At 42.4% G+C, this 15,593-nt stretch overlaps 1 protein-coding gene across 1 annotated transcript in view; it reads right to left on the reverse strand.

Annotated features, from left to right (window-relative positions):
- Positions 1–15,593, reverse strand: part of T265_09208 (hypothetical protein) — a gene marked incomplete at both ends in the record, with an annotated part of 125,305 nt that overhangs the window by 98,157 nt on the left and 11,555 nt on the right. Inside the window, 3 exons of the mRNA XM_009175221.1 lie at positions 1,893–2,140; positions 8,192–8,467; positions 14,580–14,858. The remainder of the gene's footprint in view (positions 1–1,892; positions 2,141–8,191; positions 8,468–14,579; positions 14,859–15,593) is intronic.

A 15,593-nucleotide genomic window follows, 5' to 3' on the forward strand; every position in this document is an offset into this window, starting at 1 on the left:
ACAAAAACTTTCGAAAAAATGTGACTTTCCGGAATTCCTCCGAGACACACAACTCCACTGCAACAAAGGTGAGAAACTCATTCCTTCTACCTTTTTCATGATAGGTGTTTGATCGTAGAAGTAATGTAAAATTCTTCCACGAGTAGTTTATCTTGCTTCCCAGAAGCTAGTAGTAAGCACACATCCCCTTTCCGTAAAGAGCAGTCCACAAAAGGGAACACGTGTACTTCGCTGGCTGAAAAAACTTTCATCGAAGCGAGGAAGTCACATCTCGGAAAGAAGCAACTTTGATCAGTACTACAACTCCTTACAAGGTCGCAATATCACATGTGTGAACTAAGAAGAAAACTACGATATTGTCCTCTTCCAGAGGTTGCCCTTTTCTTGGAGCTTAACACTGTAATGGGCACCAAGCGAAATAAAAAGAGTTACTTTGTCTGACTCTTGTGTTTTTTTCCGAGAGAGGGGGGAAAGACTCCTTTAAACGGGGTAGACATTTCATTTCCAAATGTGGTAATGATATTGGGTTGTCCACCAAAAATATAACGCTTAATTAAGATGGTGCACTATTCGCTCAAAACTGTTTCTAAAGCTAACACTTTGAAAACTACTCCGGAAGCTACATAAAAAAGTTTGAAATTTCTTCGTCAGTGGACAATTATTCAACAAAAGTGGTCTAACCTCGAACTAAGCGCCCTTACCCTTCTAAGGGAGGGACCGCTTTGTGTAGTGAAAAACGAACAAAGTGGTTTCTCTTCCCTAACGAGTCTTTGCACCAAGCATTTTTTTACATCCGAAATAATTTGAGTTCACTGGGACCATTAGGAAATCGACTTTAGTGTACTCCAGTCTCATGTGCCTAACAAAAAACTTATAGTTGCGGAAATGGAGCGCTTCCAAGTCACATGGAACATTCAGTATGGTTTTCTGGATCGTTGCGATACCAGGTATTGATATGAACAGGCGTCAGTAAAAGAGCGTTTACTTTAATGAATCACACTATTAAGCGGACCCTTCTAGTTCAAACTTTACGTGGAAAAATTTCTGCCAAGTTGACAAAAGTTCAAGCACCTCCCAGGACCCACGCGATTTATGCTGCCGGTATTTCGGAGCGAGAAATTACTGATCGGAAGGTCCGTGGTTCGAACCTGACCTCCATTTCTCCACTTCCCCTGTCTGGGCTTGGACAACCTGGCAGTATCCCAGCCCTCGTGCTTCCTACGGGTGGCATGGCAGTTAGGCACCGAAAGGGTGTTACAATTATTTATTCAACCGGTTCCAAACAAAGCCATAACAATGGTACTATGCTGAAGCTAGATTTTTAAGAATTAATCAATCAAATCATTGGATCATTAACATTACTGAAAAGCCGTTTTCAGGCTTCCGATTCAAATAAACGCAACGGTAAGATGGAATTCACTAGCGAATTGGTTGACATCATAGAAACTTTGTCACCAGAATTTCCACTTGAAACTATTCGGAAGGATCACCTCATTCAGCTTATTTGCTCGTTGCTCCATCTGAACTTCCACCGTCTCACTTGATATTGAAGCCAAAATCAATGGCTGATATTTGCGAATTTCCGAAAATCTACGTGAGACATAAAAATCACCTTCTCTTTACTTGTCTTTATAAGTGAACCATACAACGCGGCAGTTGACCACTGGAAGCTAGAAATCTCGAAGCTGTATTGCGTCTTTGAGGAAACATTGCGTTTTTATTCAACCGGAGAGCCCTTGCTAACAAGGCTATGGAGTTTTGTTAAAACTACCACAGTGATCAGAAAAACGACCATTCTAATGAAATCAAGTTCATCCGCTAAAATAATTTGGTAGAAATCCCCCCGCTTAAGATTAGAATAATTCGCCAGAGTTATTGAAATACAGTCTCACCTGACGAAGTATAACCTGGTTGGGTAGCAAAATTTGGCAGGTGTAGCGACCTTGATGTTGGTAGAGGAATTTATCAAATATCAGGCGGCTGGAGTCCGAAACCACTGTGCCGTCGGGACCAAGCCAGTTTATTCTAGCCGCGGGATTGGGCGGATTGGTTGCGCATTCCAGTTCAAGTCTTGAATTGAAATACAAAGGTCCTGAAACTTCTCGGATGACCACGGTGTAAGTAGGGGCTACAATTCCATCTAGAAATAAATGAATCAGTCATAAATGTGGGAAATTGCATTAACTTAGAAGAGTTTACCTTCAGGGGAAAATGCGACGTGGGAAATAATTACTCACTTGTTCAAACAGTGTAAAAAGAATCGATCTTGCATTGCTCTATGTGGATAACAAGAACGGTGTAACAATTCCCTGTGAGAAACAATATTTACACTGGCATAGGACAGGCAGTTTTATATACGGTACACAAAAATTCATTATTCAGTTAAAACGGCATTCAGGCTGGCATTTAAATGAATTATCACGAAAATAAACGAGCCGACGTTCGTTATTTATACTTGTTTCAAATTGATCGAAGCGGAATGATATTTTTTATAATTATCGATCGGCCAGTCCGTGTCAGCGAAACTCAACTGCTTTCTGCTTGCTTGTTTCGTATGAGCACAGGCCTCCTTAACTCTGCACTCGGTGGAAGAATTACAGGACCGTACACTCCCTCCGGGCAACAGTCATTCCACTTAAAGAAAGCAAACAATATTCTGTTGGCAGAACAACAACGAGGAATTTGAAAGAAAGGCAACCTGTCGAAAGAAAGTAGAAGATGATGGATAGATCACGAGGCCACTTCCGGGTGCCACTTGATGAGAGGAAAGTGAAAACACATTCCCAACCAATTTGCTAAAAAAATTACACCCACACGGTTTCCAAAATATTGCGGAGAGACGCCTGTTGAGGAGATGACCCATGCTTTCAACAACTCAATTTCAGAGTCTGGTTCCTAGACATAAACGTCAGGTAAACCCCAGTGTTCATCACAAAACAAGCCTGGTATTTTACTAACCTATTGAAAATATACTGCCAGGCTGGACAACTGTGTTGTGTTATCTTGAATCTGTTCATATTGACAAAAATGAACGAGAGCTGACGCAGCATCAGATATCTCGGAGTGCCGATTTGTTCAGTAAGGCGGTCAGTGCGACATACAAAGTCTGGAAAACCATTAGTTCATCCAATAAAAATGATTTTTATATCACTTTAGTGCATTTTGATCTCCGCTCACTGAGTTCCTCCCAATTCTGCGGACTACCGATAGACAGTACCTATAGCACTGTGAGAAGGTACAGCCCTCGTACAAATGACCGGGGTACATTCCAGTATACTTTCTCAATTCTCCGATTTGAACGTAGGAACCTTTCGGTGCGCCGGTTCTATGTGATCTGAGAGAAACCTATCAAAATCTGTCCAAAAGCAAGAAAAGTTGGTCGGGATGGTTGTGAATCAAGGCGTTCTAGTCGGTGGTTCATTGTTTAGTTCAAACACTGCAAGAAATTCACACCGACTTAGTGATTCAAAGCAGCATCGCTTAGAATTACTCAGTGGATTACAGTGGAGCCACCAAACACAGTTTACTGGTTAAATTTCAACTCTGCCAGACATCGCCACGAGACTAGGGAACGCACCTTATGCAACCAAATACTTTCGACTTGGTCTATGAGACTGAACTGGCCATCTATCAATCATCGATTCTAATAACATGAGCCCAACTCACTATTTATTCTATTGAACTCTTGATACTGCAGTTCAGCGTTCTACTCTTTACTCTTTATTCTTCTCGACTTTTCAGCATAGGACGAGGTCTCCACCGAAACCCCCATATCTCCACACACTACTAATAATCTATCAGTAGCTTAGAGGAAGAGTAAAATTCACCCGGCATCTGGAGAAGTTGCTGCTCCAGAGGCCAGCCAGCGCGTGTGACTGCATGATGTGGATCCAGTGACCGAAGAATGAGCGGTGATATATCCCGTCCAGGTCACAACTGGTCACACTGCTAATTATTTCTCATGGCCAGACGGTTAAATGTTCATACTACTGTGTGGGATGTCGCGGGTTCGAGACTTTCTGGAGATTCGGAGATCCTTTTGAACAGTCCCAACAAGGTTGAAACAGCTGTGCAATGATCCCGGCTTCTCAGTATAGATTAGCCTCGTTTGAAGGACGAAATCTCCATCGAAACTCTAAAGTTGGTTCATAATGCCAATATTCTTTGCATGCTTTTTTGTCGGCTGGGAGTTGCCAAGGTCCCTCGACATTTTTATATGTAACTGTTTTCCAAAAACTCGATATTCTTCAAGCCCACTGTAGTACTTATGATATTCAACCTTTTGCCTACTCCACCATCTGTTTTACCTCACGTTCTCAGTTCAATACGTTCTTGCGATGGATTTTTCTACGCTGGTAACTAAAGAAGTGATTTATTGATGACTCAGAACCACGGGCACCGTGCAATAGCCACCGAAATGGTTAATTTTCAACTGAGAAGACGTTTTATGGGCAAAGCCAAGCAGTAATAGAGCACTCTTCTTCTCAAAAATTTACTAAAATCCATTTTCTATGCCTTTCATAATGTTTTTACTTTGATCACTTTCCTGAAGCGGTATCCGCTTTCTGTGAAAATAAGTTACTTAACCCGTTCAAGAAAACTGGGGTACTGAATCGACCCTCTTTTCACTGCAAACATTGATTCTCGAGTTGAAAAAATAGTATAGTTTTAATTTATTGGGAGTTTTTCGGAGATTGTATAGCCCGTACTACCAATGCTTTGTATGAGCATCCTTTTTAGAACTTCTCAAGAGCAATTTAACAGAGTTTTGCTACTTATGTTAAAGATTCGCGCTCAAGAGCTGTTAAAAGCTTTGCTAAACCGACTTCTAGTTGCTTTGCCTTGTACATTTAAGTAACGCGGATGTTAAATGAACAGAGTTTTACGCAGCACTGGAACTCAAAGCGATGTCATCATTTGGATTCTTTATGAACTGAAAAATTACGCCAGGACATCACGCAGAAGGACTAGCTGTGGGAGTTTTCTTGACGCTAGAAGGACCATGTGAAAAGGGACCCAAATTAACCCTAGCTGGTTCCACCGTATAGGTCATTGTTCAACGTAGAGCGCAGCATACACGTTTGAAGGGACTTTGGGGGTCGCTTCAACCTGGTAGGTCCCAAGAAGAGCAAAAAAGATCGTGGACCGTCGAGAGTCTTTGTCAACTCTTTGGTCAGTGTTCTACCAAGGATCCTGACAGATATATGTGACCAGACAATTCAGCAAATACTACGCAGAGTGTTTTGTTACGCCTTTATGATAAAAAGGTCACTTTTTTGAATTTTAATGGAGAAGCGTTTAAGGGAACACACAGACAAAACTCATAATTCCCATTAATATTTAGAATATTTCCATCGTACACCAAAAGATCACTAACAGGCTTTCTATGTGATGACTCTATCATTCAAAACTGGATTTTTTTTCAATGTTATGCTGCGAAACAACTTCAATGCAACAGCACGTGAACCGAAGTAGGCTTCAGCAAACTTGATGCGCTATTAAGTTAAACTCCTCTCGAGAATAGTGATCTGTTGCAAAATGAAATACCGACAAGCTACTTTCACAGCCCCATTCAACATATTCCGTCGGAAATTTCAGCCAAACTGAAAGCCGAAAAAGTCTAAAGCAATACATTCACCTAAAATGAATGACACTCTTATGTGTCCAGACTAATCGCGTGTATTTCCTAAATTGCAGCTATTTAGCGAATGTGTTCGGTGGGGTAGTTCAACAGATGTCGATTCAAATCAACTTGTGAGTGTGTAACGATCCTTGCCGGGGTTGTGTGACTTTTCATCTACTTGTGTTCGATTACTGGGAAAAGAGTCGGAACGGTGATTCCAGTTGACCAGTGTCCAGAAAAATCTGTCTAGTATCGCAGATGTTGTCGTTCCCCGGTGTGTCGATGGTGCTGACCGAGTTCCATGCTTGGACATGAGGACTAAGTGCTATACTGGTAAAATTTGCAATTTTCAACTGTCTGTGGTAAAAAAAGTGGATGTGGGAACACAAAGTGTTTTGCAATAGATTCTAATTCGAAGTAAGTCGTCTTTTGGTCTGACGCTATTCACGCATCTGTCACAGAAGTGGAAGCAAGAAATTTAATCAATCCCCTCATTTCAGTGGTGGTTGAAATACAGTTTCTGCAATAGATATACAAAAAAACTCCGCAAATGGGTACCCACAAAAAGAAAGATCCACTCAGAAAGTCTACATAAGCGGTCTTTCTCATTTGTCTATAGGATCACCTGTCACTGAGGAGCGAGTTCGCCTTCGACAAAAGAAATGTACTGCACGAAATATCCTGTAAAAAAGTACACGTTTAGAGGGCGTTAGTTGGAAAGAGTATTGGATTGAGACGTAATGTAACGCACTGGTAGCTAATCGGTTAACCAAACAAATTGCAATAAAACCCAATATTCTGTCATTATACTTACAAAACGACAAGACCAATGTTTCATTGTGGATGACAAGCTTCCAGGTTGTTTGTAATGTACTACTCATAAGGTTACTGAAAATCCGTTGACAGCCCACGACCGGTTTTGCCCTTCTTATGGCCCATCAGGTAGGTGCATTCCCCGGGTTTCCATCAACCTTATGCTCCACTTGAAACCAAATTGCACGAAATCAGCGAATATACACTCATTTGCAAACTAATTCTTTTTTTCGAGAGACTCGCCTGGAGCCCGGCTGAATCTCTTGTTTGTGATGTCTTCAGGCAACTGCGCATACCTGATAAGCCCCAAAAAGAGCGAAACCGGTCGTGGGCTGCCGACTGGTTTTCAGCAACCTTATGAGTAGTGCATTACAAAAATATAAATGTATCGCGATATCTCGAATATCGTAGCGGCTGAAACATGAGGCGGCCTGGTGCAGCACATTCAGTTTCCTGAAAACAACACAAACGAGAGATTCAGCTGGCTTTCAGTTTGTTCTTCTGGAAGTTGAATCAGCCCTAATTCTCTGTTATTGGTATTGTTCAGTAGCAAAGATTACTGCTTGATTGCTCAAGGTTGGGACTTGATCCTATGAGGTTTCCAGCTGTGGAACCAGAATCGCCTGACGATGCCAAAAAGGCCGAAGATCACATAGAATCTGGTTTAGTTCTATAAGCGTTCATTCCGCCTTGCTATATAATGACACAATTCATGAGAGGAGTTTACCATCAAAGTTATAGAGTGGTACACAGTTGTCACTTGTCTGTCTTTACGTAACAGACGCTTTACTTGTCAACTTAGCGATCCACACATCGCTTCTTTGAGTCGTCCAAGATACTAGGGCTCAAATGTTTGACGTAGGAAAACAACTACTCCTTCAAATGAGGTAGGACTCAAGCGTTCCATAGTATCAGCCACGGTAAAGCCAAACCGAAATTACCGTCGGCTGACTAGCAGGGTGTTCGTTGCGAAAAATCTGAAACGTGACTCGTCATTGATTCACGATTGCCAGTTATTTTTATGGTGATGCAGAAAGCTGATGCGGGCTATCGCGGGTCTGTGTAATCGGACTGCGTTTCTTTTAGAGTACGGCATCAGTTTACCGGATGAAGTGAAATTCACAAATGACACATCGGGCGCTACTTAGGCTAACAGGTACGAGCTTTTATCTGGAGACAAAACGTGTTCATGAACTGCTGGATAGTTTGTTCAAGAATGCACTTCCGAGAAGGTCTTTGATTCCGTGAATCTTCGAATTTTTAATACAGTGTCGTGGGAACAACTGGATCAGGCAAGACTTGTCAAGTCACACATACCGGCCGAGATTTGATTCGCTTGTTTTGTAGCGGACCTTATACGCCTCCACAGGAGTTAAGTGTCAAGCCTGCTTGTCCTCGATGACTGCTTTTCCTCACTTGGAGCTGAACTAGACATTCAGAGTGTGTGAACTTCATGTGGAGACCTCTTACTACTTGTAGACTGAGTGTTTCTTCTGTACTGATGGCAAAATGCACTCCATATACTTCTACTGCGACGAGTTTGAATAATTGCATTGGAATGTATTCAAATGTGAGCTTTTTGTCGGACAATTTGGTGTGATTATATTGTCTAATGAAAGTAAGAAAAAAATTGTGACCGATCCTAACCCCGAAAAGGACAGTACATGTTCCATGTAGAAAAGATTTTCTGTTTTTTAAACTGAGGACTACATTTCTGGGGAAGAGTGATGTTTCCTGTTTGAAAATCATACTCACCGTCCATGACAACGTAGCTGATTAATTCTCGTGAGTATCCGGAGTTCAATCCTTTGACCTGAACGGTGTATCGTCCAAAATCGTCCGCTGACCAAAATTGGACATGCATCTCCGGTCCTTGAGCAACCGCAGTGCCGTCCGGTTTGTACCACTGATAGACAAATGTCTCTCGCGTGGACAAGGCCTGATTCGCGTTGGGGAGCAGTTCGATACGTTTACGAACAAACCCGCCAATCTTTAGATCTTCAGCGATTGTGTTGATTTGGAAACGTAGGGCTATAGTTTGGAAGAAAGAGGCACAGAGGACAAACACACGTGTTCACTGAGTCATCCTTTCTTGAACACGCTAAGCAGAACGGGATAAAGAGCAACCTTCGAAGTGAATTCTAGTAAAAACCTCCAGATGCGTGTGTTGGGCTAACAGGAATCCCTAAAAACTAGATGAAAGATTACCTACTTCAATCAAAGCCACTGCTAATCCAAACTGATATCGATGCTGAATAGACTGCTGGTAACCGACTGACAGTTTGAGTTTTTCTGATGAGATTTTGCAACAGAGAGACGGCAAAATAGAGATGACAAAACAGCAATCTACCGATAGACGGTAACTACTAACTAGCATCATTTCTTCGCAAAAAGTTGGATGTGAATCTTCCATGAGAAGCGAACTGACATGTGGACGAGTGTATTTGTCAAAATTGCGTTAAATTAGAACATAAGGTTGAAGGGAAACTCAGGAACTGCACCCATCTGATGAGCTATGGGAAGGGCAAAACTTGTAATGGGCACTTTAGGAACTTTCAGCAACCTTGTGAGTAGTTTCCATCATGAAAATATATTGCGATATCTCGAATATCGGAACACAAAGCGGCCTTTGTGCAGCAAATTCAGTTGAGGAGTATCATAAACCAGAGTTTCAACTGGGTCTCCCATGAAAATTAAATTAATACGTGAATGACAGCATGGGATAGAATGTTTTGTGTTGTATGGTACGTAAAAGAAGGTTAATTCTTCAGGTTGTATAAGTGGGTGTCGATTGGCTTATTGAACCTGATCCAGTAGCTGTAAGTGTTGAATCACCGGGCAGGGTGACAACATTTTGAACCTACAAAGGTCAATGAACCTCCAAACGGTTACCACAGAGTGCCGACGTTTGCTTACTCTCGAGCCCGATACAGCCTTGATAGAACACAATAACCTATCTCAGTCCGGTCATGTTTCGAAGATTATTCAAAGGCCACGTGCGAAGAAGCAATCGGTGGAGTTCGGTAATCCACCTACGCTCTGGTGGCAGTGCAGTGAATGGCACTTCGTCCGTTTCTGCCCTTTCAAAAAGCACTAGAAGTCAGAAGTGCCACAAAAAAAGGACACAAAGAAGAGTGTTGCCACACAACCTTCTCTCAACAAGGAAACAAACCATTCAAGTGAACAGTGCATCCTTCAAATCACACACCGCTTTCAACCTGGATTGGAAACGTCAGAGGATAATTGTGTCAGTTGCCCTAAATAACACAGCAGTATGATTGCAACGCGATGTCGCCTCCGACATCACAATCATTGCAAACGATACCTAGAACATAAGTGGTAGACGTCGTTTCAACCCCACAAATCGTGTTGCTTTAAACGCTTCTGCTGCAAAATTCCAATTGGCCGGTGGGCTTTCTTATTCTGTGTTGTGCAACAATATTCTTTTCACTGGAATATATTATCCGACCAATGTACCACATTTGGACCTGCTTGGTCGACAGACTGAGGCTGATGGAAATTCCCCTGAACACTGCATGCAACCCTGTAAATTTGGATTTCTCTCAAACCTCAAAATGGGCAGAACAACTTTTGACAACTTGTTTCATTGTGTTCAACGGTACCCTCGGAATGTGTTCAAAGACTAAAGCCCTTCTGTTTCTACGTTAGAATGCAAAACCTGTGGTCCGCCCAAGGAGGCCTGGTTCATATGCTGTATTGCCTGTAGTTGATCAAGAGCTATAGAGACTGCAAAACGAGTGAGTCATTCGAACAGTCAATCATTCAGAATGGGCAGCACCGATCGTGGTAGTCAAAAAGCCCAACGAAAGTCAAAGCGTAATATAGCATAACGACCATCGAACAAATCATTGGCCCCGGAGTGGCATCGTTTTCTTAAGGCTCAGTATTTAAAAAACTGACTTCTGACTGACTTCTGAACGCACTCATTTCGAGAACGGACCGATGCTAAGCACTGTGTGTTACACTTGCAACACAAATATAAGGCGTGTACAGCCACACAATTTATCCTCATTGTTGGGCCAATGGTGCTTTAATGATAATATTCCGTTAGACATATATAAAACTATTTTAAATTCTCTCTACGAAAGCTGCCTTCTATTGCAGTGGACAGTTTAACCAACTTTTGTTTGGCCAAATTGGTGGCGTGACCTACTCCACACAAAACTGGTGCTTGCCAATTGTGTCACCTACAGAATGGCAGTGAACTGTGTCAGTCGGTCGACGATCAGAAAAACACCAGAGGTCGTTTTTGTATTTCGGTACCGGTATAGACCTTTCAGCTCTGTTGCTCTGGAATAAAAATATATCTGGTAATTGATAGCCACTCAACAGTCGACAAGGAAAAGACTGCTGAGTAGCAATGTTATGGAATTGAGGTGAAAGAAAACAGGCCTTCGCTGCGGCGTTACTTACTAGAAGACGCCAACTGACCGGTTACAGACTATTGGACAGGGAAGCAAAACTCTCATATGCATCTTGTTTACAAAAACTAAATATCCATCTTCTCCTTGAACGCGTCTTCCTGAACTTTACTGCACATTCATTGACTGTTGCTCAAATGCAAGCGAATACGATTCCACAAATGCCGTAATAGATCTCACTTTTCAAAAGACGTGAAGCGGATTTACAAGAAAATATGCTACTCGAATGTCCCATCAGTAGTATCCACCGTTACATCGGGTGCACTGACGACACCACCTCGATTGGTGATGAAACATTCGCAATACAACTACCAAGCTCTGCGAACAGATCAACAACCAGATTACTGATTATGATGATTATTGTGACCAGGTAACCGAATTGGAATTCGATTGACTGCTTATACCTGATCTGACATGTTCGTCTGGTCCATGGTTTTTCAAATATTTTGACTTCTTTTTGCCGGTCACTGAACTAGAAATGGACAGTGGACCACTCAGGGCCATTTAGTTTATTGTTTGCGAAGTAGGCGGGAATCCACGAATGAAGCAAAACGCAGTATTGATTTTTCGTGCTGAAACAACTAAAATCACGGATGAGATCTATGGGGTCTTAGCTTGACCAAATTAGATTTCACCACTGAATATTCGCATCAAGGGGTTACATTTTTTCTCACCAAGTAAATTACAGTCTACAGTTACCGAAGCCTGGTTAAAAAATGTCTTCATCCATGATTAAGGGGGAATCGGACAAATTATTCGATTTTGTCTTCTACTTAACCCTTACTAATGAAATATTAATTTGTTTGCAAGTTGATCTGTCAGACAATGGCGGCTCTGAGATCGGAAGCAAAACCACACCCAATCACGGATTACAAGAATTTACAGGCGTCAAAGTGATCACGAAGAGTTTGGGTGATGTTGGTGTTGTACGCCTTCCAGGATGGGGTCCCCGTGACCCCGTCTGTGTTTGGCTGGGGACGTTGCGAGAAATGGCGGCTAATCGATGTCAGTGGCGTTCATGCCGTCAGTTTCTTTCCAGATTGTCTGATTGAGCGGTTGGTGGCATAGGCACCTCAGAATGCTTGACACATGTCAGCACTAGGTCCCGTCTCTCACCCACTCTTTTTCTCTTCTTTTCGCCTTACGGCTTTTAATATAATTATATAATATGTATGTTTATGTAACTAGACGGACCTCATGGTTGTACGTCAGCGAAGCATCAGTGCCAACACTGATGTTGCTGTCTTTGATGATGATGATGAATTTACAGGCACCTGTGTTGCATCAGAGAGTATTGAAATAAATTAGTTGAAAACTGAATGTGAAGCCCTCAATGTCAGCAAATTGTGGACGATTATATTTTACCAGATCGCGGCAAAATCGGATGAGCCCACCAGGAATACCCAGAAAAAATTCAAACATTTCGCTTCAGGTTTTCCTTTCTGCATTTTTGTTAACTTTCGTTGCCATTTCTCATTTGTTTCAAATGTAATGAGCTACCACTGTCTGAACGTCCATCTTGCTTTGGAACCGCTCCTTCCTGTCCACGACTCGGCCCTATTCTTTCGTGACAAAGCGTTTAGTCGAATGACAAATTACGTGTGGAAGGGAGGTCTATCGACATAGTTTGGTGTGACCGGAAAAACCGAAACCAGACGCTCACCCATCCTAATCAGCAACATCTCTCAACATGGAAGACTGAAAAACTCCCAGTAGCGCCGCCCAAACAGCAAAAAAAATCAATCACTGGCATAAAAGTAATTAATTCTTGGTGATTCAGTTGAGGCAGAAACCATCAGGTAATAGCATGAAGTGATTCCATAAATTTTAACTGAGATTCGATCGTCTAAATGGTAGCAGTTGATGCTGAAAAGGTGAGAAGTACGGCACAACAATATAATCCGTATTGGGACTCATCACCAGTGCACATCTCACGAAAATGCAGCATGAAATGTCAAAACGGTGACCTCAGGGCCACTCCAACCGCAATCAGCTGAGCAATATTGCTGTTAACGCGTTGGACACAACGCCACTCATTCTTTAGTCGCAGAAACCGCATCACGTGATCACGTGCTGATTGGCTGCTTGACTGATCACTTCTCAGATGAATATTCACTCATTGGCCGGATTTCCCTCTTTCGCAGAGCTATTTACTGACGGTTGAAGCTTAGCCTGGATGGAACTATTGTAGTATAATTCCCTGTTCTTATTCATAGATTGGTTTTACTTACAGAATGAACTCTCCAATAAAAATCCCCAAATCTCCCGATAGTACTAACAGTCGTTGAAATCGGCAATACACGTTGAATGTCACACATCTATTGATAACAGTGTACAGCTTTTACAGCGCTAGGCATTATATCCTTCCATTTCCGTATATCGATGACATCACAGCGGAATTTTGGAATGTGTGCTATACGTTTGCCATTCATCATTGGAGGCCCTTCAAGGCATGAACCCCCCACGTTGTAGTGAACCAGTATCACTCACAGGTAGTGTAACGGTGATACTACCGATCGGGAGGCACGCGAGTAGTATGTGTTGTTCGTAGAATTTCGCTTTGCGTCGATTGAAAAAGGGAACTCTGTTGCGGAATTCGTGGGGCCACTTTGTAACATTTGCTTGCATTTGACCGACGAATGAGTGGAGGCAATGAATCTCTAGGAAGACTCGTTTGGGAGAAGATCTGTGTCCAGTTTTTGTAACTAAGATGCAGATTAGAGTTTTGCTTCCCTATTCAACGGTCTGTAACCGGTCAGTTGGCATTTCCGAATAAATAACCCCGCAGTGAAGGCCTTTTTTCCTTTCAGTAGTAGAGAGAACAAAACCCTACCTTGGTGTTTATCCAGCCCATATTTGTTCACTTGGTTCGTCATTTATTGCAAGTTTTGGGGACCAAAAAGCCAGAAAACTGAATGTGAAACTGAAGGACAAAACGAAAAATGAAACAGATAAAGAGAAGGAAATGCGCACTCTTCCCCAATCACCTGTTCCTACTCTTTCTAACTTTTATATTTCAAACAGTGACCAACCAGCCTAGTGATCTGCAGAAGTTTAGGTCCTCAATCCTTTTGTCGAATCACACGGGAATATTTTCTGGTGTTCATTCGTGCACGCATCTTGGGTCATCACTAGCATTAGCTGGTTGACCTCTGTGTTCTTATGCTGCTTGTCAGATCAGCTGATCAACTACGGGGTGGATATTGATGATCAGCTACCAAACAATGAAGCGAAATGGTGGAGTACTGTTGAGAACTTCGTGATAGAAGGTCATGAGTACTTCCTGAAAACATACCCAGTCGAAGGTGTCACAACTCCAATCAGAGGTGAACTAAGCAGAGCTGAGCATTTCATCATGATGTCTGGGTCACTAGAATAGGAACGTAGTCATGAGAGACGAAAGGCGACAGTGTAATCGTCATCCAAAATGATGACATGCTACGCGTTGAAATTCTTCCGTTGGAGTGCAAAACTTAGCTGAAAGTAACTGAAATCTCACAAACCGGCTACAAAAACTGTCAGTCCCGAAAAACTTCACCTAGAGGCCTGATGAAAGCAGCATATGAACCGCTTCGGAAATTAAACGTTCCCTTTTCCTCTTGCCTACTTGTGGAGTCACGTAAGTGTCGCCAAAACACTAAGTAAATGGAACCATTGAGCCTACCCACGGAACGCGCCCTCAAACACCAATATCAACTCACGACTTATTGTGACGATCAGACTGTTCTCGACGACAGCTCGACCAGACTCGGTTGGTGTTGCCTGGCAGACGTAGACACCTTCATCCCGAGGGCGAATTACGTAATCTCGTTGGAGGTAGGCGGTGTTCGATACCAACTTTCGATTGTCGTTTGGACCAAACCACTGATAGTTGTATTCACTCGGCTTCGAACTAACCACTTGACACTCTTGTAGAATGTCTCCCGTTTCCACAGCCTCAATCACGTGCCCCGTCAGACCAGGGAAAATGACACCGGCACCTGAAAGGTAAAATTCAGTATTCATTTAAACAACAGTAACGCGCGAGTCGACGGTTTATGTTGGCGCCAAATCCGAGCGAGATAAACAAACCCAACAATCCCTTGACGGAAAAATGTAAACGAAACTTTTTCAAGACGGGAACACATGTAGCATATATACTCATTATGTAGAAGTAAACTGTTTTTTGCAGTTTAACGTAAAATACACTTTAAAAACGAGCATTTTGGCAACTTTTTGAGAGAATTCGAATTTCATGACACGAGTTGCTCAGCAATCAACTCTCTTAGCTGCAAAACTATAAAAAAAATCTGTTTTGGAACTTCACCTCACCACAAAGAATCCGCGTGTCTCACTGATTTCAGCATCAATGTGAACATATCCCACCACTGGAGAGTAGGTGTTAAATGGCTGTCAATCGAAAAAGCCAGATGGCTACTCGATTACATCGGCCTGCTTTTGTGGTGCCCAGCTCGTCGAAGGTCTCCAATTTCTCGAGGAAAATAACGCAAGACAAATTTCAGTCTCCATTTTTGAAACAAAAATGATTTTTTCATAAAGGAAACTAATCATAAGGTTGCTGAAAACACATGGACAGCCCACGACCGGTTTCTCCCTTCTTGGGGCTCATCAGATAGGCGCAGTCCCCGGGTTTCCGTCAACCTTATGTTCCACTTGAAACCAAATTGCACGAAATTAGCGAATATACACTCATCTGCAAATCAGTTTGGTTTTCA

Source organism: Opisthorchis viverrini (assembly GCF_000715545.1).
Source record: "Opisthorchis viverrini unplaced genomic scaffold opera_v5_266, whole genome shotgun sequence".
Classification (NCBI taxonomy): Eukaryota; Metazoa; Platyhelminthes; class Trematoda; order Opisthorchiida; family Opisthorchiidae; genus Opisthorchis; species Opisthorchis viverrini.